At 40.2% G+C, this 24,197-nt stretch overlaps 1 pseudogene across 1 annotated transcript; it reads right to left on the bottom strand.

Annotated features, from left to right (window-relative positions):
• Positions 1-12,785: 12,785 nt before the first annotated feature.
• On the bottom strand, positions 12,786-13,488 carry LOC308345135 (mediator of RNA polymerase II transcription subunit 4-like; annotated as a pseudogene). Its single transcript has one exon. The product of its transcript is annotated as a mediator of RNA polymerase II transcription subunit 4-like (transcript).
• Between the last annotated feature and the right edge of the window lie 10,709 nt (positions 13,489-24,197).

The following is a 24,197-nucleotide window of genomic DNA, read 5'->3' on the forward strand; positions in this document are numbered from 1 at the left end:
TAAAAATATATTCTTTTATATTTTCATACATGTGTTGATTTTGGTGGTCCTTATCTTTTCCAGAAGATTGCACTTTTCCTCTGATAACTTTTCCTTTCCTTGTGGTTCATGTCTGCTAGTGATAAGTTCTCTGAGTTTTTATTATTATTTTTAAATGTCTTTCTATCCTCTAAGTTTTTGAGTATATTATCACTGGATATAGAAGTTACAGCTGACATTTCTTTCTTTCTTTTCATACTTTGTAAGCTGGCATTCTATTGTTCTGGTCTCCTTTTTTTGCTGTCATTTGTATGATTGTTTTTCTGTCTTTACTTTTTTTGTCTTTTCTTCATATGGTCTCCTTATCTTTTGTTATTATCTGTTTTTACAATGATGTGCCTAATTATTATAGTTTTCAAAAGCACTTTATTTTGAAATAATTGTAGACTTACAGAGAATTTGCAAAAATAATATGGGCAATTTCCATATGCCCTTTACCTAGGTTCCTCAATTGTTCATACCAGATTTATTTTACATATAAAGAAAAATAATACAGTAATGTAATTATACATATGTTATATAGTTTTTTCTGAACCTATTAAAGTTAAGTTGCAGACATGTTCTTCCTTCCAGGTAAATAATTCAGTGTGTGTTTCCTGAAATTGAGGTCATTCTTTTATATATCTGCAGTGTGATTATCAGTTATTATGCTCCTTGTTTGCCACCGGTCATTATTCAAATTTAATCAATTACCCCAGTCATGTCTGTTTTAGCAGAAGGGGAAAAAATGACCTAAGATTCAATCCAGGAATGCTCGTTGCTTTGAGTTCTGACTTCTTTGTCTTCTCTAACTTGGAACTGTTCATCGGTCTGTGACGTTTTGACAAGCGCAGACTAGTGACTGTTCAGCATCCTCTGATCTGTGATTGCTGGATGTTTACTAACAAATGGATTCGGGGCATGCATTTGTAACGGAAAGAACACAGACTAATGTTTTAATATGTTATGTCAGATGACGCATAGTACTGACTTGCCCCTTTACCAGTGATGTTAATTTTGATCATTTTGTTCAAGTTATGTCTCCCAGGTTTCTCTAATACAATGTTATTACTTTATCCTTGTTATTAATAGGTATTGTGTGAGGAGATACTTTAAGAATAGGTGAATATCTGTTTCTCCTTAAGTATTTCATCCAGTATTTTTAGTACCCACTGATGATTCTTCCCAGAATGAATTATTGCTGTAATGAGTATCAAATGGTGTTTTCTAATTTTATCATTCCTTCCAAATTTATGTTTTGGAGTTAAAATGTGAGCACTTTTAAGTTTCTACCATTAATTTCTTCACTTTAATATGGACTCATGCATTCTTACTAAAAGAAATGCATTTTGGCCTATGGGAGTTCCTACAAATGTGTTCCTGTGCCCTCTTGTTACGGCCCCACCATGTTTTCAATGCTCTCTTACTTTTTGGCATAGCAATATGCTCTGTTTCATCTTGTACTTCCCCAGTCCCAGCCCTGAATCAGCATTCTCTCCAATGAGCCTCGATTAATTTTAGTGAGAATGTTATTCGAAACCAAGATTATGATATTTCATAATATAATGAGATATATTCACTGCTACTGGATATAACTGCCTTTAGTTCCTCTTAACAGACAGAACCAGGAAACATGCATGTGTACACACACACACACACACACACACACACCTGTTTACCTCTCAATATATCAACTATACATGTTTATGTCAATATGTACATTACATCTACATTCATCTATCAATCATGGGTTCATTCTAGCATGTCTAATTCAAATGCAATATAAAAGGTCTACTCTCAAATCCTCCCTCCTCATGCCTCACCTGGAAAATCCTGTCTTAACAGGCTACGATATATTTACTTATTTGCTCAATCCCAGAATTTGCAGACAGTAGCATTAGAATTGCTAAGTCATACCCACTGTAAAAAAAAAAGAAAAAGAAAAAAAAAGAAAACAAATCTCTTAATAACTAGAATTTAATATTTGTTTATGCTTCATTTTTCTGCTCAGCCTGAGGATATCTAATAAAAATATACTGGCCAAAAGTCGTGTGGAGTCAGTTCTTTTCATTCTTTTCTGTGTGGTTATGTCTTTCATTTGAAATATAATTAGGTTGCTTTCTTTTTGCATTCTATTTTAGTATTATTGTTGACTTTATTATTTTTGTGCGTGTTTATGATACAAGGAAATCATTTTAAAAGTCAGACTATGCATGGAGCACTGGGTGGGGTGCATAAACAATTTTAGAACATTGAAAAAAATAAAACTAAATTAAAAAAATAATCAGACTGTAAAAAATAGTATACTGGTAGGCGTTACCTTCCATTTCTTCTGTACTCTTCTGATCCTTCTTCCTATTTATTTTCTGTTTACACATTCTGTACTTCTTTGTGTACTAGTGAGTAGATACATAGTTATTTTCTTCATTTTCTTTCTAATACAAAAGGTCACAAACTAAAGATATTTGTACTCACTTTCATTTAGCAACGTATCTTGGAAATCACATTAGATCAGTTCACAGAGCTTTTCCTTATTCTTTAAAGCTGTATAATACACCCCTCGTGTAGAGGTATCCATTTTTTCAATTCCTGTGTGTGGGGATTTGGTTGTTCTTAATAATTGGAATTTATAAACAATGTTTCCATGAATAACCTAATGCATATGTATAGTAGTTGTATTGTTGAGGTATATCTTTAGGGCAAATTACTAGAAGCAAGATTGCTAAATCAAAATATAAATGCTAAGTAGGTTTGCTAAATATTGCATGGACCAATTTGCATTTCAACCAGCAGGGTACGAAAGTACCTATTTCCCCAAAGTCTTAACAAAAAATGTCGTCACATCTTTAAATTTTTGACAATCTGAGGTGAAAATGGTAACAGTGTAGCCATCTTTATATAATTTATTGTGGTTATAATTCATATTTAAAAATATATCTAGGGGCGCCTGGGCAGCTCAGTGGTTAAAGCCTCTGCCTTTGGCTCAGGTCATGATCTCAGGGTCCTGGGATCAAGCCCCACACCGGGCTCTCTGCTCAGCAGGGAGCCCGCTTCCCCCTCTCTCTTTGCCTGCCTCTCTGCCTACTTGTGATCTCTGTCTGTCAAGTAAATTTAAAAAAAAATCTTAAAATAAAATAAAAATATATCTAACCTGATTATATAGTTTGATGACTTTGACAAATGTATACATCAATATAAACACCAACACAAGTTACAGAACATTTCTACCCCCAAAAGCTAGTTTATGCCTCTTTAAAATTATTCCTCCCTCCTGTGGAGGAATCATTATCCCTTCTGAAGACTAGCATACCTCTGGTATGATTTTCTTTATTGTAGGCTGGCTTTGCTTGTTCCACAATTTCATGTAAGTAGAATCACAGCTCTTTATCTGCCTTCTTTCGCTTGGCATAGTTTTGACTTTCGTCCATGATGCTGAGTATATAAATAGTTTCTTCCTTTTAATTGCTGAGAAGTATTACACATATGGGTATACCACAAATTGTTCATCTTCCCAACTTGATGATAGACATTTGGGTTGTTTTCAGGTTTTGGATACCTGAGTAAATCTGCTAGGAGCATCTGTTTAAAAGTCTTTGTGTGAACACATGTATTCATTTCTCTTGGGTAGATATGGAGAGGTGTGATGCCTGGATTGTTGGGTATTGTGATGTGGTTAAACTGCTTTCTAAATGACCGTACTGTTTTGCACTCCCACATGCAATATGTGAGACTTCCAGGTGCTCTACATCCATGTTGTATTGTTTATTTCCTTGATTTTAGCCTTTCTAGGGTGCATATTATATCACTGAGGTTTTACTTGGCATTTCCTTGATGTCAAGTAAAGATGTCAAACATTTTTCAGATACTTCTTGACCATTTTATGCATTCTTATTTTAAGAGATTGCAAATATTTTGCTAATTTTCCTTATGATTTCCCATGATTGATAGATGGATGTAGTTGTTTTATTATATTGTAAGAATTCTACATATAATCGGAGTACCATTATTTCATCTGATAGATATAAATCCTTTCTGTCAACGGCTTGCATTTTCATTTTTTGAAGACTTCTTTGAGGAACAGAAGTTTTACATTTGATTCAAATCCAATTTATTTATTTATTTTGTTGTGTAGTTTTTGTTATTGGTGTCATAACTGAGATATCTTCATGTATTAAGTTGAGTATATTTTCTCATATGTTTTCTTCTGTATGTTTTGTAGTTTTAGCCCCTTATACTTTGGTCAACTTATGCTACGTTTTGTCAAAAACCAATTGTCCATTGATGTGTGAGTCTCTTTCTGGATTCTTTATTGTTTTCTATGGTTTATATGGACATTATGCAAAATTGCCCAAAAATCCCTAGGGAAGATGCAGTAACATGTATAATGATTTGTGGGTGTCCCCACTTCATAGTGATGGTGTCTCATGAAACTGGTCCACCCAACATCTCAGAAATCTACCCGGTCACTCAGCAGTCAGTCACCTCCCCTAGAGTGGCTGTGAAGGTTTTGTATTATCCAGAACAGACTCGAAAGTTTACTTCCATCCCCCATAATGATTTATATCTAACTTAGTATGATCAGTTTTGTTAAATTCATTCTTTCAGTGTATTTTGAAAAGGTTCAGAGGGTATTAGCATTATAAATAGCAGTGTCTCTTCAGTTAACACATAAAGGAGTAGACCCAATTCTGACTGCCTCTTACTGATGCCATGAACTGAGGAAGTTATATACCCCCTGAGCCTCAACAGGTATACAGTAGGGACAATATCAATATACATGATTTAATATCTATTGTCTCCTCATATCTACTCCACAGCAAAATCTCATATATTAAGCACTTAGTATATATCAGTGACATATAATGATAACTAACATTAAGAATTTCAGTTAATGTTTACTATCAGTATTTTTATTGTATCACAACTCAAACATTTTGTCTTTTTGAAAAACCTCCAAGTAGGTCGATATATAGCTTCTGTGAGATATACATGGAGAGAGGACTCAGATATACCATTTACAGATGCTCACTGAGCCATCTTTAAAAGAATCCCTTCGTATGCTTTCAGACATATGAAATCTACTCGGTGCTTAAAACATCTTAATTTGTTCTGCATTGAAAATCAAATTTAGACTTCAAAGTGAGAATGTAACACTCACGAGGAAAAATCAGTACTTACATGCTCAGAGTTCAGCAAAACCAGGTTTCATATCACGAGGTAGATCAACTTAGTGGTAACATCGGGAAATCTGTGCCACTCAGCATTGCGCTTTTAATTAATAACAGCATCTGGAGGTAATGACTCACAGCGTTTCAAATAAATGCGTGCCATTTTCTTGAGTAATTTGCTGATACACGGGACATGGCTAGCAGATTTGCATGCCTTTGGTGTGAAAGGCAGTGGGATCCATAACTCACGTGAACATAAATAATTAAAAGAAACCATTATTATAAAAATATATTCATGAATCAAAGAAATCACTTTTCCATGGGGAAGATAAACATTTCTATTGATTCTAGCATTTGTTGTGAATTTACATAAACTATAAACCGATCACTGTTTTTATATGATTGTCTAGATTCGCATGTATTTTCAGCTAGCAGTCTAGTTACTTTGTGGGGATTAGCAAACCCTATGCTTAATTAACACTGTCTTTGATCTTTTGAGTAGTAGCTTCACATCACAGAAATATGGGATAATTTCAGTGCCTTTAATTCCTGGGAAAATCACCTAAGAGCTTATTATAATAGGTGAACTAAGTAAAATAAGGAATGTAGCCTGAAAATAAATTTGTTCGAGAGGCCTATTGATTGTACAACAGATGCCCCCTGCTTCCTCAGCGGAAGCTCATGTCATCAACTGATAATATTGACATTCTTGTTCATAAATCAATCTCCTGGGAGTTTGGTTATAATGACTCATTTTTCCTAAACTTGATCACCTCTGAATAAGCAACAGGGCCATAGGAGGTACCTGGGGGGCTCAGTCAGTTAAGCGTCTGCCTTCTGCTCAGGTCCTGATCCCAGAGTGCTGGGATCAAGTCTGCGTTGGGCTCCCTGCTCAGCGGGGAACCTGTTTCTGCCTCTCCCCACTGTTCAAGCACTCTGTCTCTGTCTTAAATAAAATCTTAAGAAACAAAGCAAAAACCAGAGCGATGGTATTGCATTGTTGCTGTAGTGAGGCCACAGGCCACCGGACTCAGTTCGCTCCCCTGTCGGATTGCTGCTGCTGAGGTCACGCAGGCATTCCATTCTCCACAGACCTGCACGGTTTTTTGCAGCACATGCCCATGAGAGTTCATTCCTGTGCCTGACGTATTTCAGGTTGTCCCTTGAGGGGCCTTACTTATATTGTTAAGAATTAGATATAAATTTTACCTGCAGTGAGAGTTTCAGGTTTGACACCCTCAACCAAACATTCTTGAGAAGACCTGTTATCTTGCTTTTCCTTATGTATCTCATTAGTGTCTAGAATTTATTCTTCTGCAATTCCTTAAGTGGCTGGCTGCTTACTGAACATGCACCTTTGCTCAGGAAAGGGATTTGGAGAACGATAAATACTTTTTAGTTTACTGTGTTATTTAATCATGTCTGAATGGCATTACAGAAACAGAAGTATTTTTTCCTTATTCCCAAATAGGGATTTTCAATGCCAGTGTGTGTTGACAGGGCGGGACTGTTTTGGAGGTAACAAGGGAACCCAGTGAGGGTCCGCATGTAGACTTAAAAAAAAACAAAAACAAACAAACAAACAAAAAAAACAGCCCACCTCATTATTTAGTGTGTTCAGTAATGAGTTTTCCAGCTCTGGGATGGCTTGAAGATATGTTCCCATGACATTGTGACTTACCATGTTCTCTAGGTAGAGGGAAGGCTGGTTCGTGTTTGCTTTTTCTAGCAAGGCAACCTGTCACTCCCTGGTCCCACTGATAGAGAAATAAACTGGCAAAACTTGAAAAGAACATGGCAACTATAGGGCCCCCTACAACATATTTAGGTCTATATTTCTGGCTCTAAGGTTGAAGGGTTTATTTGCCATTTGGGACAGCACGTCTGGATTGTTGTGGGTCTAGGCACAAGCACAGAGTGACACGGACTGTCACAAACATTCCCTGTTTTAGTCATTCAGCAGTTACTTACTGAGTGTCCACCCTGGGCCACATCATCTGCTTAGTCCTGAGAATGTGTGGGGGGTGAGCAAGAAAACAGCCTCTGACTGACTCGGGAAGCGTCTATTCTAGTGAGGAAGGCAGACAGGAAAGGGATCGTGGGATGAAGAGACAAAACACACTTCACGGACAGACTTTTTAGTCAGGTGGGTGTTCCAGAAAGGGAAGAATTCTCCGAGTGGGTGACTTTTAAATAGAGAGAATCTGAAACACATTTACTAAGGGCACATTTACTTAATATCAAATCCAAACCCTATATTCAGGCATGTGAGGCAGCCCCTCACCGTCTCACTCCTGCTTCTCCTGTGCACTTCTTGTCACTGACGCCCAAGTTTTCAGATTTTCTTTGATTTCTTCATAGAGCACTTTACAGTGATCTCTGTTTAGTGCTCGTAATTCCATTTTATGATTTAATGGGGTACTAAGAATTGTCATTAAAAAAAATTTGTCATCATTAATAAAGAACACTGCAATGGCCATGGTCGCCAAACTGTGGAAAGAACCAAGACGCCCTTCAACGGATGAATGGATAAGGAAGATGTGGTCCATATACACTATGGAGTATGATGCCTCCATCAGAAAGGATGAATACCCAACTTTTGTAGCAACATGGACGGGACTGGAAGAGATTATGCTGAGTGAAATAAGTCAAGGAGAGAGTCAATTATCATATGGTTTCACTTATTTGTGGAGCATAACAAATAACATGGAGGACAAGGGGAGATGGAGAGGAGAAGGGAGTTGAGGGAAATTGGAAGGGGAGGTGAACCATGAGAGACTGTGGACTCTGAAAAACAACCTGAGGGTTTTGAAGGGGCGGGGGTGGGAGGTTGGGAGAACCAGGTGGTGGGTATTAGGGAGGGCACGTATTGCATGGAGCACTGGGTGTGGTGGAAAATACAATGAATACTGTTACGCTGAAAATAAAATAAAATAAATAAATAAATAAAAGATTAAAAAAAAAGAAAGAACACTGCATAATGCATACCTATGCATGCAGAGAAAATAAGAAGGAGATCGTGTTTGTTTGGGTGACTCTCACTTGGGAGTCCATTCTAGGCAGATGCACCACTCTGTGTGCGTGTGCGTGAGTGTGTGTGTGTGTGTGTGTGTGTGTGTGTGTGTGTGTGTGTTGGTGGTATTTGGGAGCCATGAGCTCATACCCTTAACTTTCTAACTTTGGGAGAGGGTGAGAACAACTTTTAAAAAGACCGAGGATCACGTATGGGAAAGCAGCTCCGAGCTCTGAGTGTCAGGTAGAGTAAGACCTGGTACAGCCAGCGGGCCCCAGTCTTTCGGGGTTTCTCACAGTGGGAGTCTGGTGCTTGCTCATATAGAAGTCCAGGTCCACGGTCGTGGTCAGACTGTGGTGGCTTTGAGTCTGCGGTTGCTCACAGCTTGTACCTCCACTGCCCTGTCGACAGGCTCACGGCAGGGGGAAGGACTCATCTGACTTTTCTCCTGCTGTGACTTGTTAATGACAAATATACTTCTGCTTATGTCCCATTGGCAAGGGACATGTGTCCCTTTCGAGAGGCAAAAAGATGGCTGGGACTAGAGGGTATTATGCTTAGCGAAATAAGTCAATCGGAGAAAGACAACTATCATATGATCTCTTTGATATGAGGAAGTGGAGATGCAATGTGGGGGGGTTGGGGGGAGGTAGGAAAAGAAAAAATGAAAGAAGATGGGATTGGGAGGGAGACAAACCATAAAAGACTCAATCTCAAAAAATAGACTGAGGGTTGCTGGGGGGAGAGGGGACGGGAGAGGGTGGTGGGGAAATGGACATTGGGGAGGGTATGGGCTATGATGAGTGCTGTGAAATGTGTAAACCTGGCGATTCACAGACCTGTACCCCTGGGGATAAAAATACATCATATGTTTATTAAAATAAATTAATTAATTAAAAAAAAAAAAGATGGCTGGGGACTGTCACCTGGCTGCTGCCAGTCCTTCCAGTGACAACTTTATACTATGGGGAGAGGCGTTTGACTTTTTGTGTCCATTTAGCCATCCAGTGGCACGAGATAATCTGTTTGCGCTCTTCTTCCCAAAGGAACCATTCTTGCCCATCTCCACGGGAGACAACCCAGTGTTCCAGCCAGTCAGTATGTGTAGTGTCAAGTCCAGACCTCAGTCCTGTGTGCAGACAATGTTTCGAAAGCTGTGGTCCCACAGACAAGTCATGTGTGCCTCCCTCACACCAGCAATGACATGAGTCAGGTGCAGGATAACTGCGGCCCAGTCACAATCTCCAGTGCAGGTGGATGCAGGGTGATAGAGAGCATCCACTGTCCATGGCATTTAAGCATGAATGCCGAGGAGGCTCCATGGAGACCCTGTGGCTGACGGTGGATAGTTCTTCAATTAAATCTAATTCTACTCCCCCTGGGTAACTCTCCTGTCCATTTTCCCTGCCCTGTGGAGCTTCCATCCTAGTTGAACAGAATTAAGCAAACATTATTTAAAGATCTACAGCACGTCAATTACTGGTAAGTGCTAAGAAGAACAGCATCAGTGGGGATGGGGGGTTGTCCCTTTAGATAGGATGGCCTGATGGTTTCAGGTAGCATTTGAATAAAGACCTGGGGGAACCGAGAGACATAGAACCAGAGATGAAGTGATGCTGGGGACGAGCATTCTCATAGAGGAGCCAGCCTTATAGTGGCTGAGATCCAGAGGACATGAGTCCTCTGTCCCCGGAAGGGGAAGAATGGGGTCAAAGAGTCACAGGAAGTGAAGTCCCAGAAGCAAGAAGGGGCACATCGTGTGAGGCCGCACTTACTACTCTGTGGACTCCGGATTTTACTCTGAGTGAGACGGGAATGCATAGGGAAGTTTGGAGTTAAAGAAAGATATGATCACACTTGCTGCACTCCACTAGGTGCTGGATGGAGACGGGAAGTAGAAGCAAAAGCAGCTGACATGATCTGACATGGTCCGGGGTGGTCACCAACGAGCTGCCCTGGCCACCAACCCATCTGGACCCAACATGCTTTATAACAAGGATTTGGAGTGTTTGATCATAAAGTCACTTTCTGATTCTAAATTTCAGTGAATAACCACATCTCTGGCTATACAGCGATTCATATTACTTTTGTTTTCAACTTGCAGATGAGTTAATGAAGATTTAGCAAACACAAACCTCAAAGAATTGCTTAAACAGATGTGTGCTGAATCATTGCAATGCCATGCATTCTGAAAGAGGTCTCAGATATCATTTACTTAGTTTATTGAATGCACTCATTTCATATTTTCACACAAAAAATGTGAACCCTGGGGTAGTTTCGATTTTAGCACAGCTAAGATGTGTGAGAGCTGATCTTCGAACTAAGTTTTACTAATTGGTACATGTGAAAGAAAAGTTAATTGAATTCCTGAAAGTAAGAATATATAGCTGTAGAAAAAGATTGCAATGAATATTTTCTGTCGCTTTTTTTTTAAGATTTTATTTATTTATTTGACAGACAGAAATCACAAGTAGGCAGAGAGGCAGGCTCCCTGCAGAGCAGAGAGCCCGATGTGGGGCTCGATCCCAGGACCCTGGGATCATGACCTGAGCCCAAGGCAGAGGCTTTAACCCACTGAGCCACCCAGGCACTCCTTTCTGTTGCTTTTTAATGTTTCTTTATTTTCCCCGATTTAAAAATTAAAACAATAATTAATTTACAAATAGTGAAATTCCCCTTTTTTAGTGTAGGACTCAGTAAGTTTTGGCAAATGTGTACAGGCTTGCAACGACCACCATGATAAAGATTTTATACAGTTCCATCACCCTAAAACATTTCCCTCTGCCCTCACGTAGTGAACCCTTCTCCCAGCTCACAGTCCTGGGCAATTGCTGATCTGTTTTCTGTCTCTAAAGCTTGTCTTTGCAAGAATGTCATATAAATGGAATAATACAGTATATGACTTGTGGGTTTGTCTATTTTCTTTCTAGTTTATTAGTCATTGCTTTATTATTTTAAATTTCTATTTTAAGATCCAATTATGTGTGAGGGTTTTTTATTTTATTTTATTTTATTTATTTGACAGAGAGAAATCACAACTAGGCAGAGAAGCAGGCAGAGAGAGAGGAGGAAGCAGGCTCCCTGTGGAGCAGAGAGCCCGATGTGGGGCTTGATCCCAGGACCCTGAGATCATGACCTGAGCCCAAGGCAGAGGCTTTAACCCACTGAGCCACTCAGGCGCCCCTATGTGAGTTTTTTTTTTTTTTTAATAAAGACCTTTTTTAGGGCATTTTTTTAACTGTTTCTAGTTTTTATTTAAATTCTAATTAGTAAAAAAAATTCTAATTAGTTAACGTGTAGTGTAATCTTGGTTTCAGGAGTAGAACTCAGTGATTCATCACTTACATACAACACCTCATGCTCATCACAGTGCCCTCCTTAATACACATCACCCATCTAGCCCATCCCGCAACCTCCACCCCTCCATCAGCCTTCAGTTTGTTTTCTATAGTCAAGAGTCTCTCTTACGGTTGGCCTTCCTTTCTCTTTTTTTCTTTCCCTTATGATCATCGGTTTTGTTTCTTAAATTTCACATATGAGTGAAATCATGTGGTATTTGTTTTTCTCTGACTTATTTCACTTAGCATAATAATCTCTAGCTCCATCCATGCCATTGCTTTTTTAGAGGAGTTTTATTTTTTTATTTTTATTTTTTTTACAAACAAAAGTTTGTATTTACAAAACTATTTAAAAAAATTACAATAGTTACACACTGCAAAAATTAAGACAATTTCTTCCATTACTGTGATAGAAGCTACCAGCCTTCACTCTCAAATGAGGGTTTTGTTATTTTGAGATAGGACACACATTCAGTGATCCACTGCTCTTATTTAAAATGCTTTTCTAAATAATTCCAGGGGCTAATTGTGATATGTACATGGGTCATTCCCTCAGCTTTTATTTCCCGAACTACCATGTGCAAATCCAACACAACTGGAATGTAACAGGGTAGAGCGACACTGAAATGAGTAATTTTTTTCCAACAGTAAATTTTAATTGTTCTTTAAATATTAATTTAGTGGTTTAGAATTGAAACCATGATTTTTGGTTTTAAAAAGAAAGTACAGGGGCACCTGGGTGGCTCAGTCTGTTAAGTGTCTGCCTTAGGCTCAGGCTGTGATCTTAGGGTCCTGAGATCAAGCCCCACATCCAGCTCCCTGCTCAGCAGGGAGTCTGCTTCTCCTTCTCCTCCTAGCTCACTATCTCTGTCTCTCCCTCAAATAAATAAATAAATAAATAAAATCTTAAAAAAAAATGGAAAAGAAAGTCCAGTGATTCTTAATGGGCTGCATAATTCCACTGTAGCCTGAATTACCTGGCTATTTTTTTACAGGCTTGCAATTTTTTAAGAAACATAATTCTACTGTTTCCAATTCTGGTTTTTTTTTTGTTGTTGTTGTTTATTTTTGAGAGGAAGTGAGGTGGGGGAAGGGGCAGAGAGAGAGAGAGAGAATCCTAAGCAGACCCCACTCCCAGCATGTAGCCCAGAGCCAGGTTCAATCTCACGACCCTGAGCTCATGACCTGAGCTGAAATCAAAAGTCTGATGGTCAACCGACTGAGACACCCAGGTATCCCTTATCATATTCAATTCTGTGTGAATTTTGTCTCTTGTGTTTTTTGATCAGAATTAGTCCTACTGCTTAAGGAGTCTGTTGACATGACTTCTACATCATCTTCATTTTCCTTATTATGCCCCAGAGGTCCCAACAAGATGTGATTTGGTGGCAGCATAGTCACTGACATGTCATTTGACTGCCATGGTTATTGTGGAGCAAGGACATCTGGCAATCTGCCTCCTGCAGGTCCGTCCCCTGGTAAATGACTGTCTACACCATTAGTGGAAGGATTGTTCATTTGATCCAATAATCTACTTCTCATCTCTAAATCAGTTGGATATGGTCTATGTGGGTCCCCTGGGCCCCAAGTCAGTGGAGAACACAGTTTTGCTTGCACTAACCCTATGTGAATGCGTAATTAGGTCTTCAGAGGAGATGGTACCTTTTCTTGCTTTTTCTTTTGATTTGAGTTTTTCTTTTGCTTGGTAAACACTCTAGCTAGTATCTGTTCTGCTTCCTTAAGGGTTTTTGTAATTGCTGAATATCACCTTCTCTCTTCTCCACTTTCTTCTCTTCAACTTGCATTTCATGATGGATTTTTCCCCAATCCAGTGCCAATTTCATCAGTTCTTGAAATTTCCCGTCTCTGGATATTAGTGACTCCAGGAACTGCTTTTCCTCATCAGAGGCAACAACTTTTGGTTTCTTGAAATTGCTAGCATTTCTCTAAGTTCTCTCTCTCTCTCTTTTTTTTTTTTTTAAGATTTTATTTATTTGACAGAGAGAGAGAGATCACAAGTAGGCAGAGAGGCAGGCAGAGAAAGAGGGGGAAGCAGGGTCCCTGCTGAGCAGAGAGCCCGATGCGGGGCTCAATCCCAGGACCCTGAGATCATGACCCGAGCCGAAGGCAGAGGCTTAACCCACTGACCCACCCAGGCGCCCCTCTCTAAGTTCTCTTGACAAGACCTTCGGGCTTCCAGGGCAGACAGCAGCCCCTCTGGCATGCTGTCACCACAGGCTGTCCCAAAGCTGCCTCCTGGCCACTCCTTCTCTTTGTCTCCACTCCAAGTCTGCTGCTATGCTCCCCACAGGCCCACAGCTGGAGACTTAGAGCAGTTTTAAATTCACTGCAAGAGTTGAGTGGAAGGGACAGGGAGTTCCCGTGTAACCCCAGCCTCCCAAACACGCACAACTTCTTCCACTATCAACACCTCACACCAGAGTGCTACACTTGTTACAATCAATAAATCTACACTGACACATCGTTATCCCCCAAAGTCCATAATTTACATTAGGACTCACTCTTGGTCTTGTATATTCTATGGGTTTGGACAAATGTTTACTGTATCCACATAATAATATCACAGAGAACATTTTCACTGCCCTAGAAATCATCTGTGCTCTCACTGCTCCCTCCTCTCCTTCTCTCCCAAGCTGGGGTAGCCACTGATCTTTATATTGTTTCCAGAGCTTTGCCTTTTCTACAGGGTCCTGTAGTTGGAGTCTCATGGTATGCAATTGTTTCAGGCTGGCTTCCGTCACTTAATAATATCCATTTGAGGTTTCTCCGTGTCTTGTCATGTCTTGATATCTCATGTCTTTCTACTGCTTAATAATACTCTGTTGTCTGGGTGCATCATGGTTTGTTTCTCAATTCACCTTCTGAAGGACATCTGGGTTCCTTCTTACGAACAAAGCTGCTGTAAACATCTAGAGGTAGGTAGGTTTCTGTGTGCATATATGCTTTTAACTCATTTGGAGTCTATCAAGAGCATGGTTATTGGATCGTGTAGTGCGAGTATGCTCTAAGTACTGGCAATCTGTTTTCCAAAGTGTTCGTGTTATTTTGCATTTTCTCTAACAATGAATGACAGTTCCATTGTTCTATTCTCACCAACATTTGGTGTTTTGAGTGTTTTGAATTTGGTCATTCTAAAAGGTATGGAATGATTATCTCACTGCTGTTTTAAATTTACAATTTCTGAATGACCTAGGACTTAAACATCTGTCATAGCTTTTGTATATTAACTTTGTATCCTATAACCTTGTTATAATTACTTATTAGTTCTAGAAGTTTTTTTTTCTTTTTTTTTGGTTGATTCATTTGGATTTTTTACATAGGTAATTATATCCTCTGAGAACAAAGACACTTGTATTTATTCCTTCTCAATCTGTCTATATTTTACTTCATTTTCTTGTTTTCTTGCCTCAGCTATGACTTCTAATATGATGCTGAAAAGGAATGGGGAGAGGGGACGTCCTAGTTTTGCAACTGATTTTAGTGGGAAAGCTTCAACTTTCACGTCATTAAGTATGACATTCACTGTAGCTTATCTGTAGCCATTCTGTATCTATTAGAGGAAATTCCCCTGGACTCCTAGTTTGCTTAGAGGTTTAGCTTTTTTTGTTTGTTTGTTTTTGTTTTCTATGAATGGGTTTTGGATTTTGTCAAATGTTTTTCCTGCATATATAGATATGATCCTGTGATTTTCTTCTTTTCAGATTGTTACTGTTGATGACTTACATTCATTAATTTTCAAATGTTAAAACAAACTTGCATACTTGCAATAAATCCCATTTGGCTGTGGTGTATAACTCTTTTTAGACATTGCAGGGTTTTTTTGTTTTTGTTTTGTTTTGTTTTCGTTTTTGTTTTGTCCTTTTTGTTTGAGGAATTTGCATCTGTGTTCATGAGAGATGTAAGTCTGTGGCTTCCTTTTCCAGTAATGTTTCTTTCTGGTTTTCTTATCTAGGTAATGCTGTCCTCATACAGTGAGTTAAGGATATTCCTCTGCTTCTATCTTCTTGAAAAGACTATGGAGTATTGATATAACTTCCTTCTTAAATGTGTGGTAGGATTCACCAGTGAATCCCCATGGGCCTGGTGCTCCAAATTTTTTTTTTTTCATAACACCTGCTCAAATTGTCTATTTCTTCTGTGTGAGTTTTGGCAGATTTTGTCTTGCAACCAATTTCATCTGTGTTATCAAACTTGTGGGCATAGAAGTGTTTATAATATTCCTTTGCTATCATTTTCATGTCTATATGAATTCTATTGATGCATTTTCTTTCATTTCTGATATTAGTAACTGTGTCCCTCCACCCCCCATTTTTTTTCCTTAGCTAGCTAGCTTATTAATTTTCTCAATCTTTTCCAAAAATGACTTTTAAGTTTTGTTGATTTTCTCTATTGATTTCTTGTTTTCAGTTTCATTGATTTCTGCTCTAATTGTTATTATTTTTTGAGCTTACATTGGATTTAATTTGCTCTTTTTTTCTCAAGTTGCTTAAGGCTAAAGCTTAGATTTTTGGTTATAGATCTTCCTTCTTTTCAAATATATGCATTCAATCATTCAAGCTTTCCTCCACCGTTTGTGCTGTATTCTACACATTTTGAAAAGTTGTATTTTATTGTCATTTTAGTTTAAAAAAATGCTTTAATCTTGCTTAGGATGTCTTCTTTAACCCATGTGTTATGTAGAAGGGTGTGGTTTAATCTCCATGTAGTCAGGAAATTCTAATGTGGTCTGACAGCAGATGTGGTGTGGTTTTTATCCTTGTGTGTTTTATGGCCCAGAATGTGGTCTATCTTAGTGAATGTCCCAGGGGGCCGGGGAGCATGTATTTGCTAAGGTTGGATAGTGGCCTATCGCTACCCAGGGTACCCAGCTGAACAATGCTGCTGTTGAGGTCAACCCTGACCTTGCTTTCTGCTTCTGGGTCCATCCATGTCTGATAGAATAGAGTTCAAGTCTTATGCATAATAGTGCAATCTTCTATTTTTCCTTGCAGTTTTAGCAATTTTTGCCTCACCTATTTTTATGCTCTACTGTTAGGCACACACATGTTAAGGATTATTATATATTTTTGGAGGCTTGACTCCTTTATCATTATGTAATGCCCCTCTTTATTCGTGTTAACCTTTCTGTGAAGTCTGCTCTGTGTAAAATTAATATACCTACTCCTGTTTTCTCTTGATTAGTGTCAGCATGGTATATCTTTCTCCAACCTTTTACTTTTAATTTATATGTGTTTATACTTAAAGTGGGTTTCTTGTAGACCAGTTTGGAGTTGGACCTCATTTTTTCATCCAGTCTGACGGTCTCTGTGTTTCAGTCAGTGTACATAAACCATCACCATATAAAGTGATTACTGATATAGTTGGATTGACATCTACCACGTTTGTTACCATTTTCCATTCTCCGCACTTTTTCTTTGTTCCTATATTTGTCTTCCGCTTTTTTTTTTTGCCTTTTGTAATTTTAATGCAGCATTTTATATGGTTAGCTTTTCCCCCTTTCATAGCAGTTATACTTCTTTCGTAACTATTGTTAGAAGTTGCTCTAGACTTCGCATATACATTTACGACTAACACAAATCTGCGTTCAAATAACACCAAACTGCTTCTCGGGTAGTGCAAATACCTTACAAGAACAAAATAATCCTAATCTGTCCCTCTCATTTCTTGTATAACTGCTATCAGTTCTACCTAGCTACTTTAAAGTAACCCACTTTCAGCTTACTTAAAATAAGAAGAAAACAGGACCTTTATAAAATGTCTACACACCCTTATTTTGTCTCTAAATATTTTACTTGTAGACCCCCCAAAATTGGACAGTGGATTATAACTTTTTATCCTTCCCCCCTCGCCCCCCACTTGGCTCAGAGATACTAGTGGGCAATGATTTTGAAAATTCTTTTCTTAAATATTCTTAAACACAGAGTACTGGTAAATATGAATAAAGGCTCACTGATGTTTTTGCTTGAATTAACTAAAATATTTAAACTTATTAAAAATTCCCAGGAGACCCTTTTGTTTTCTAAATAAAAATTCATAGAACTTAAGCAAATCTTGGAACACTCTCAATTTAACTAGACAAGTTTGGTTTTAGGGTGCTTTCATTCTTTCTGACTTCCTGTCTTAAAATTGTAAGTGGGTGAGGTGCTACACAACAGAGGGTGTCATTCAGGGAGACTACAAGGTGCATGGTGCCTCCCGTATTTACACAGTGTGGTGGCCTTGTGTGGGAAATTACATGACTGTATGCACTGAAAAGCTGGTTCCATTAATTCTGTCTTCCCCTTAACTATAGTCAGTGTTGTGAGACTAAAACGGAAGAGAAAGTGTTGGAAAATCATTGTGGATTGTGTTCTCTTGGTTTGCATGGGAATCCTACAAAAAGACAGAACGTTTCACTAAGTAAGTTTGGAGTTTGTCTTCAATCTTTTATTTATTTCTCTCATCTTTTCCAGGCACGCCTCAGGAAGATGAATGGTGTTGATTTAATTATCTTTTAAGCTGCTCTAGACCATAACGGCATGCATCCTTATTTCTGTGAGTGAATGATTGAACAGTTCTATTACTGAAACTATTAGATTTGGAGAGTTTATTGATTTGAAGTCTTGGAACAAGAATGGTCAATACACTGGTTTGGTACGTTAGCTCATTTAGATTCAAAAATTCCTAGAGATAGTGGAGACTGAGCTGCTTTTGAATTAAAGATTACAATGGCTAAGCAATTTTAAAAAGCCTGAGCTTTCCCTTCATGGACTTCAGAAGATAATGTTAGAAGATCAATCTATGCATGTGATTACAAACGCACATCAGCCTTTGACATCAACTCTGTGAAATGAGTATGTCTAGTCTGATACAGTTTGGGTCTTGAGAAATGGTGCCTTATGGTAATTGATTCCTTTACTTGAATCATTCTGGTAATATTTTACTCGGCCTAATAAAATTGGTGTATTCTCTGGTTAGATTTAAAATTGATCATCCAACCACCATTAGTGGAAAGAATTGATGAATTTTTAAAAAATCAATCAACACATTGAATTTCTACAAAAAAAGCAGGGAACTATTGTCAGAATCATCTGGCTTTTGCTGAAAATCAGGTTATATGTTATTTTGAGAGATTTAAAGGAGAATTAAATTGGAATTGCTTATTTCCATCCAAAATGGAAACGACTTTCAGCTTGGCAGCTCTGGACTCCTGGCTCTTGTTTTTAGGAAGTGTACCAAGTCAAACCAAGTGGCGATGGGGCAGAACAGAATGCACAGCTGGAGAAGGCCCAAGTAGAATGAGTGTTATCAGTCTTTAATTTATGGAGCTCTGGCAGTCTGAATTCCTCTAAGTCCTGGACAGAATTTTAGCCATTTTAATAGTGCCTACATGCCAATAGGCTGCAGCAGTCCAGCTGGCGGACACGAATGTGTAGGTTGGTTAGTGTATAAGCTTGCAAATCTGCAACGACTTCAGAGACCACCTTAGGAGCTGGTTAAGCATGCAAGTGCAGTGGGCAGAACTGTTCTGGTGTACAGATATTCTAACATAGGCTTGGAGGGGTCAAGTAAGGGCTTTGTGTTGGTGTTGGTCATTTTCAATAACTTGGCAAACTCCTAATTATAAGGAGGGCTGTGGGCTTTTTGTCAGAAATCTAAATCTCTCCAGGAAAAACAGGATTGTTTCATTTGCAATGAGTACCTTTGAGAAGAGGTTGCAGATAGGGATTTGCCACACGCAACTGTGATTTTGTCTAGGAAAATAAGCTGCCTGGGGATGAAGACACGATTTCTCTACCTGCTATTGACTTAAGGCTTTACGGTTGATAAAATTAGTCGTATCTGATACCAAATGTTGTCTCTGAGTATGTGTTGAGTAGGACTTGCATCAGGAGACACATGTGAGAGCAAATGGTGTTGCTTTGGTGTATCTGTGTAAGGAAATCTGAGGGGAAGATGTGAATGGGATTTTTAGGGCAGAGGAAAAAGTGACCCAAATGGAGTCTTGGTAGGTCCTGGCTGTCACATCAAAAATCTCCTGTTTCCTTGTTTTTTGAGCTGGTTTACCCAGACTTACGTCATCATTAATTCATGTGCCCAGTTTCTTCCCCAACGTACTGTTTCAAGGCTGAGTTCACTGTTTTTGAGATGATCTCAAAATATGATATTCTCTTAAAGGTGACCTGACACTCCTAACAGAGGAAGAAGAAGAAGAACCAAAAACAAGAGAAATCTTTTGCTGACCTTGGGGACCTTCTTGTGGGAAGACCAGAGAAGTAGATGTGTAGTAATTGGGGGAGGGAGGCAACAGTAATCTCAACTCAAGTGCCAGTGTTCTACAGAATGCAAGATAACCAAAGCCCCCTGAGACAGGTGTGGGTTGGTTTGACTTTGTTACCTGTTCCAGTTCCCTCTTTGTTTACTCCCAGAGTGATAGGATTTATCAATTCCTAAGCAAATGCTTTGTTAGGAAGAATGTATTTAATTTAAATGAATAACCGATATACTTAAAACTTCATAAAGGGTGGCATGAAATCCACTAACTTTGGATTTCTGAACAATTGTTTTCAGATTGAACAGAAGCTCATTTGTCAAGATCTTTCTTCACAGTATAAATGAATGTTCCTGATAGAATCAAGAGGTATGATTATAAAAGCTTCCTGACATCTAGTACTGCCAGGGAGGCCTACCCATGCTGCCGTTTAGGGATGCTGCTGGGGTAGGGATGCTGTGTTGTACCCAACACATTCAGAACACATGCTATATTGGAAAAAAATGTTCCTGTATGTAATTTGTGCAAGAATATCCCAAATCTTTTAATTAATGAGGATATAGACGAATAAAGGGATGCAGGTAGACATACAGACATAAATATCCATCACTAATTCTATTTTTTTAAAAAAGATTTATTTATTCATTTTGAGAGAGAACGGTGGGGGGAGGAGAAGAGGCAGAGGGAGAGAATCTCAGGCAGACTCTGGGCTGAGCGTGGAGCTCAACTTGGGGCTTGATCCCACCCCCTGAGATCATGACCTGAGTCAAAATCAAAAGTCGGATACTCAACCAACTGAGCCACCCATGAGCCCCCACTAGTTCTATCTTTTGTGAAAACTAAGGAATTTGCCAGGTAATTTTGCTGTCTAGTGTTTAAAGCTCTTTCTGTTGCATTCTAGATGTTTATGCTCTTGGGTTCCAGTTTTGATTCTTTTATAGATTGTTACTAGTTTAAAAAGAATCCATTCTTGTATAAAGATCTATGCTGGGACAAATGTTTGGTGTAATTCTGAAGGCTTGAAGAACCTACTCCATTTTTAGTGGAATTCTGTCATCTTCTGCACTAATGGTCATTACATATCCACATGGGATTATGTGTATACAACATCAAGAAATGTATTGCCTAAAAAAGACAATAAATCCCAATCTCTTGAGCAGGAAGAGGCTAACATTTTTTGAGCCTGCATTCTGGACAAATTATGGTTTTTTTCAGTCGATGTCCAAATAGAGAAACAGAAGCCATGTTAGATATAACAAATGGAGGGAGATTTAATGTAGGAAATCAATTACTAAAAGTTTAGAAGGTCTGGAGAGGCAGAGCAGAAGTGTGTATGAAGTTACTGCCCATAACCTGGAGAGCCGGTTCCCCCATGGCTGCTGTGGGAACCACATTTCTGCCCCTGAGCAGAAACCCACATTTCTGTCCCTGAGCAGAAACCCCTCTGATGCAGTCCAGCTGGTGCTACATGCTTCCCAGGGAAGTAAGACTTCTAAACCCACAAGGCCCTTCATCCTGGCCCTGTGGATGGCACCTGTGGTAGTCAGAATTGTAATGTGGTGCCCCTGGTAAGAGCCCCTCCTCTTCAATGTGGGTGGACCTGTGCACATGAAGGATGTTACACACATGTGAGGTTACATTATATGACAAAGGCGAAGGGATTTTTTTCTGAAGTAATCATAGGCCTTAACCAACAGACTTTGAGTTAATCAAAAGCCTATGGGTGGGCATGGCCTTATCAGGTGAGTCCCTTGACGAGCTTGGGAGGCAGAGCTGCTGTCTCCTGTCGGCCTTGAAGAAGCAAATCACCATGAGTCTTACAGATGCAAGGAAATAAATTCTGCCAATAAATATCATGAACCTGGAAGAGCAAGGAACTGTGAGTTTCAGAGAGAGCCCAACCCCAGTTCGTACTTGGATTGTGGCCCTGACAGACCCTGAGCAAGTATCCCAGCCCATACTTGGATTATGGCCCTGTCAGACTGAGACCCTGACCCTGTGAAACCCTGGACCCTGGAGGATCCAGCTAAGCTGACCCATGGAAACTGTGATATAAGAAAGGCATGTCATCTAAAGCTGCTAAGTCCGTAGCAATTTGCTGTACGGCAGTGGGACACTAACATGGCCTATACGTGGGTCGCTGGGTGAAAGCACTGATCACATCTTTGAGTGTGATTTTCTAAACTTGCACGGTATGTTTCCAGTTGGTGCAATGATTCTTCAGCTGGCCATTCCAAGCTTCTACAAGACAAACAGCTTCTAGATGTGGCAAAAGTAATTGTGTAGAGCGGTAGGGGAGCCCACTGCAACAATTTTCCTCCTGAAAATAAGAGGGGGTTCTTGGTAGATGCTGTGTATTGTGGAATACGGTGGCGGTGAGAAGAGCCTCCGGCAAGCCTGGGATGGTGGTTCTGGCAGAAGCACTGTGGGTGAGGAAGACACGTTCCTAGGTAGGTTAAGTGTCTACTCTGATAAGGACAAAACCTGAAGGAAGGCTTCAGGATAACCAAGCTGCCACAAGGTGGCTGGCTGCTTCTCCTGGGTAGGATGCCTGGCTGGGAACTTGGGCAGCCTTCACTATGGGCAAGCTGGGCCACCAGTTGAGTCTCTACCAGATAAGCCTTGGCGAAGGGACGTCCAGGTTGTCAAAGTCCTGCTCAGCTCCCATTCCTGCCACCCTGGCCACTTTCTACATGTGCCTCTGCAAACACCAGGGGGAGTGAGGAAATGTGTGGCATGCACAGAACATCATCTTGTCCACCTGATTTCTGAGGGCCTCCTCATTAGTGGGTGCACTTGGGTGAGTGTGCACACAAGGCCTTCATAAATTATACCCGTCCTGAGGGTCCATCTACAGGTCTTTTCCTTGGAAGTACTGGTCATCTGTATTTCCATCTTTTATTCCAAGTTCCTGCTTATGGGACCAAAATGTTACTTGTTCCCTATGACTCCACACCGACCCACACCTGGCCGGTTTTCAGTCCAGGCAAATCAGAAACCCGATGGGCTATTTGAAGTGTTCCCTGGGGGATTTCCTTTCAGTGACATTTCTCAGTGCCATCCCTATGTGGGACCACAGTTCTGTAGCAGCAAAACAGACCACGGAGTATCACGGGCAATCCAGACTCAGATTTTTGCCTCCTTTGTAAACTGGCCATCGGAACCTCTGTGAGTCTCTGAGTGGAGGCGAAGTGAAAGCGGACAATGAACAAGAAAAGGGCCCTCAAAGGATGAGCTACCTGCTCTCACAACATACCCACATCTTCACGAGCCACCACTGTCTGCTCTTGAGCACACATCTGTCTTCTTGAGGTGTCCGGCTGTCTCTCTGTGGGACTGTGCATCCTTTACGCCAGGCCACCCTCTCCCCAAGTTGTCCCAGCCAATGAGTGGGCATGGTGAAGGCCCTAGAACCAGAATCTCCCCATTCAGTGTGGAGGGAGTGAGCTGGAGCCCCAGCTTTCCCATTTGATGTGGGGATCCTCTAATGTTCATTGTTGGGCTGGCCTCTCCTGCTGGGGGATCAGGAATTTCCCATTTCAGGCTTTTCTCACCCAGTCCTTCTCTTCCTTCTCCAAGATGTCCTGCACTGTTCTCTGAACCCCCGCCACCTGTCTGACTCCCTCCCTTTCACCATTCATGGGCTTTCCCCAGCAAACTTCCCACCCTCCACCCTCTCCCAACTTCTGATTCTCAGAGAGCAGACACTGACACATTTGCTAGGCAGCCTTGTTGTGTCCATTAACAACTGCTATCCAGAATTTCTGAAGGAACCAATAAACACATTTAATGGGGGTTGAAAACTTCCATTTATTGTTCCTCCTTTGTTTTTGGTGTATTGCTTTCTCTGTTGGGATTTCAGAGTAATCCCTAAAATGCATATTGAAAGCCTGTGTGCAAAGGAGAAGATTGCAGAGGAACTGGCTTGCATCTGGAGGCGCTGGGCTAGGAAGCAGCTGCTGGGTTGTGTGTGCAGGGTGTGGGGAGCAGCAGGGTATGGCCGGTGGCTTTCCCCAGAGAACAATCCAAAAACAGCCTGTCGGTGGGGCACAGAAACCCTCCGCTAGCTTGGGAGCTTGTCAGGGAAAGGTTTTGAAGTCTCCACAGTTCAATTATGGAATTAATTTTCCTGCTTGCAACCTCTTTCCTCACCCCAGGCCTCTGCGATAGCTTGTTCCTATCCTCCAAGTTGAGCTTTTCCATAAAATAAGCCTCTAGTTTTATGGATTGGCATTTGTCAGTGGTGGTCTGTGTAGGAAGGGGAGCTGAAATCCGTCCCCTCCACATGGAGATTAGGGGGTCCTCTGGGCTGCAGCCCACACCACCCCCAGTTCCCTGGTGCCCTTTTCAGATGTTTCTGAGGCTCTAAGCCAGCTTCCAGCCCCTCA

The sequence above is a fragment of the Martes martes genome (assembly GCF_963455335.1).
Source record: "Martes martes genome assembly, chromosome: 6".
NCBI classification, from domain to species: domain Eukaryota; kingdom Metazoa; phylum Chordata; class Mammalia; order Carnivora; family Mustelidae; genus Martes; species Martes martes.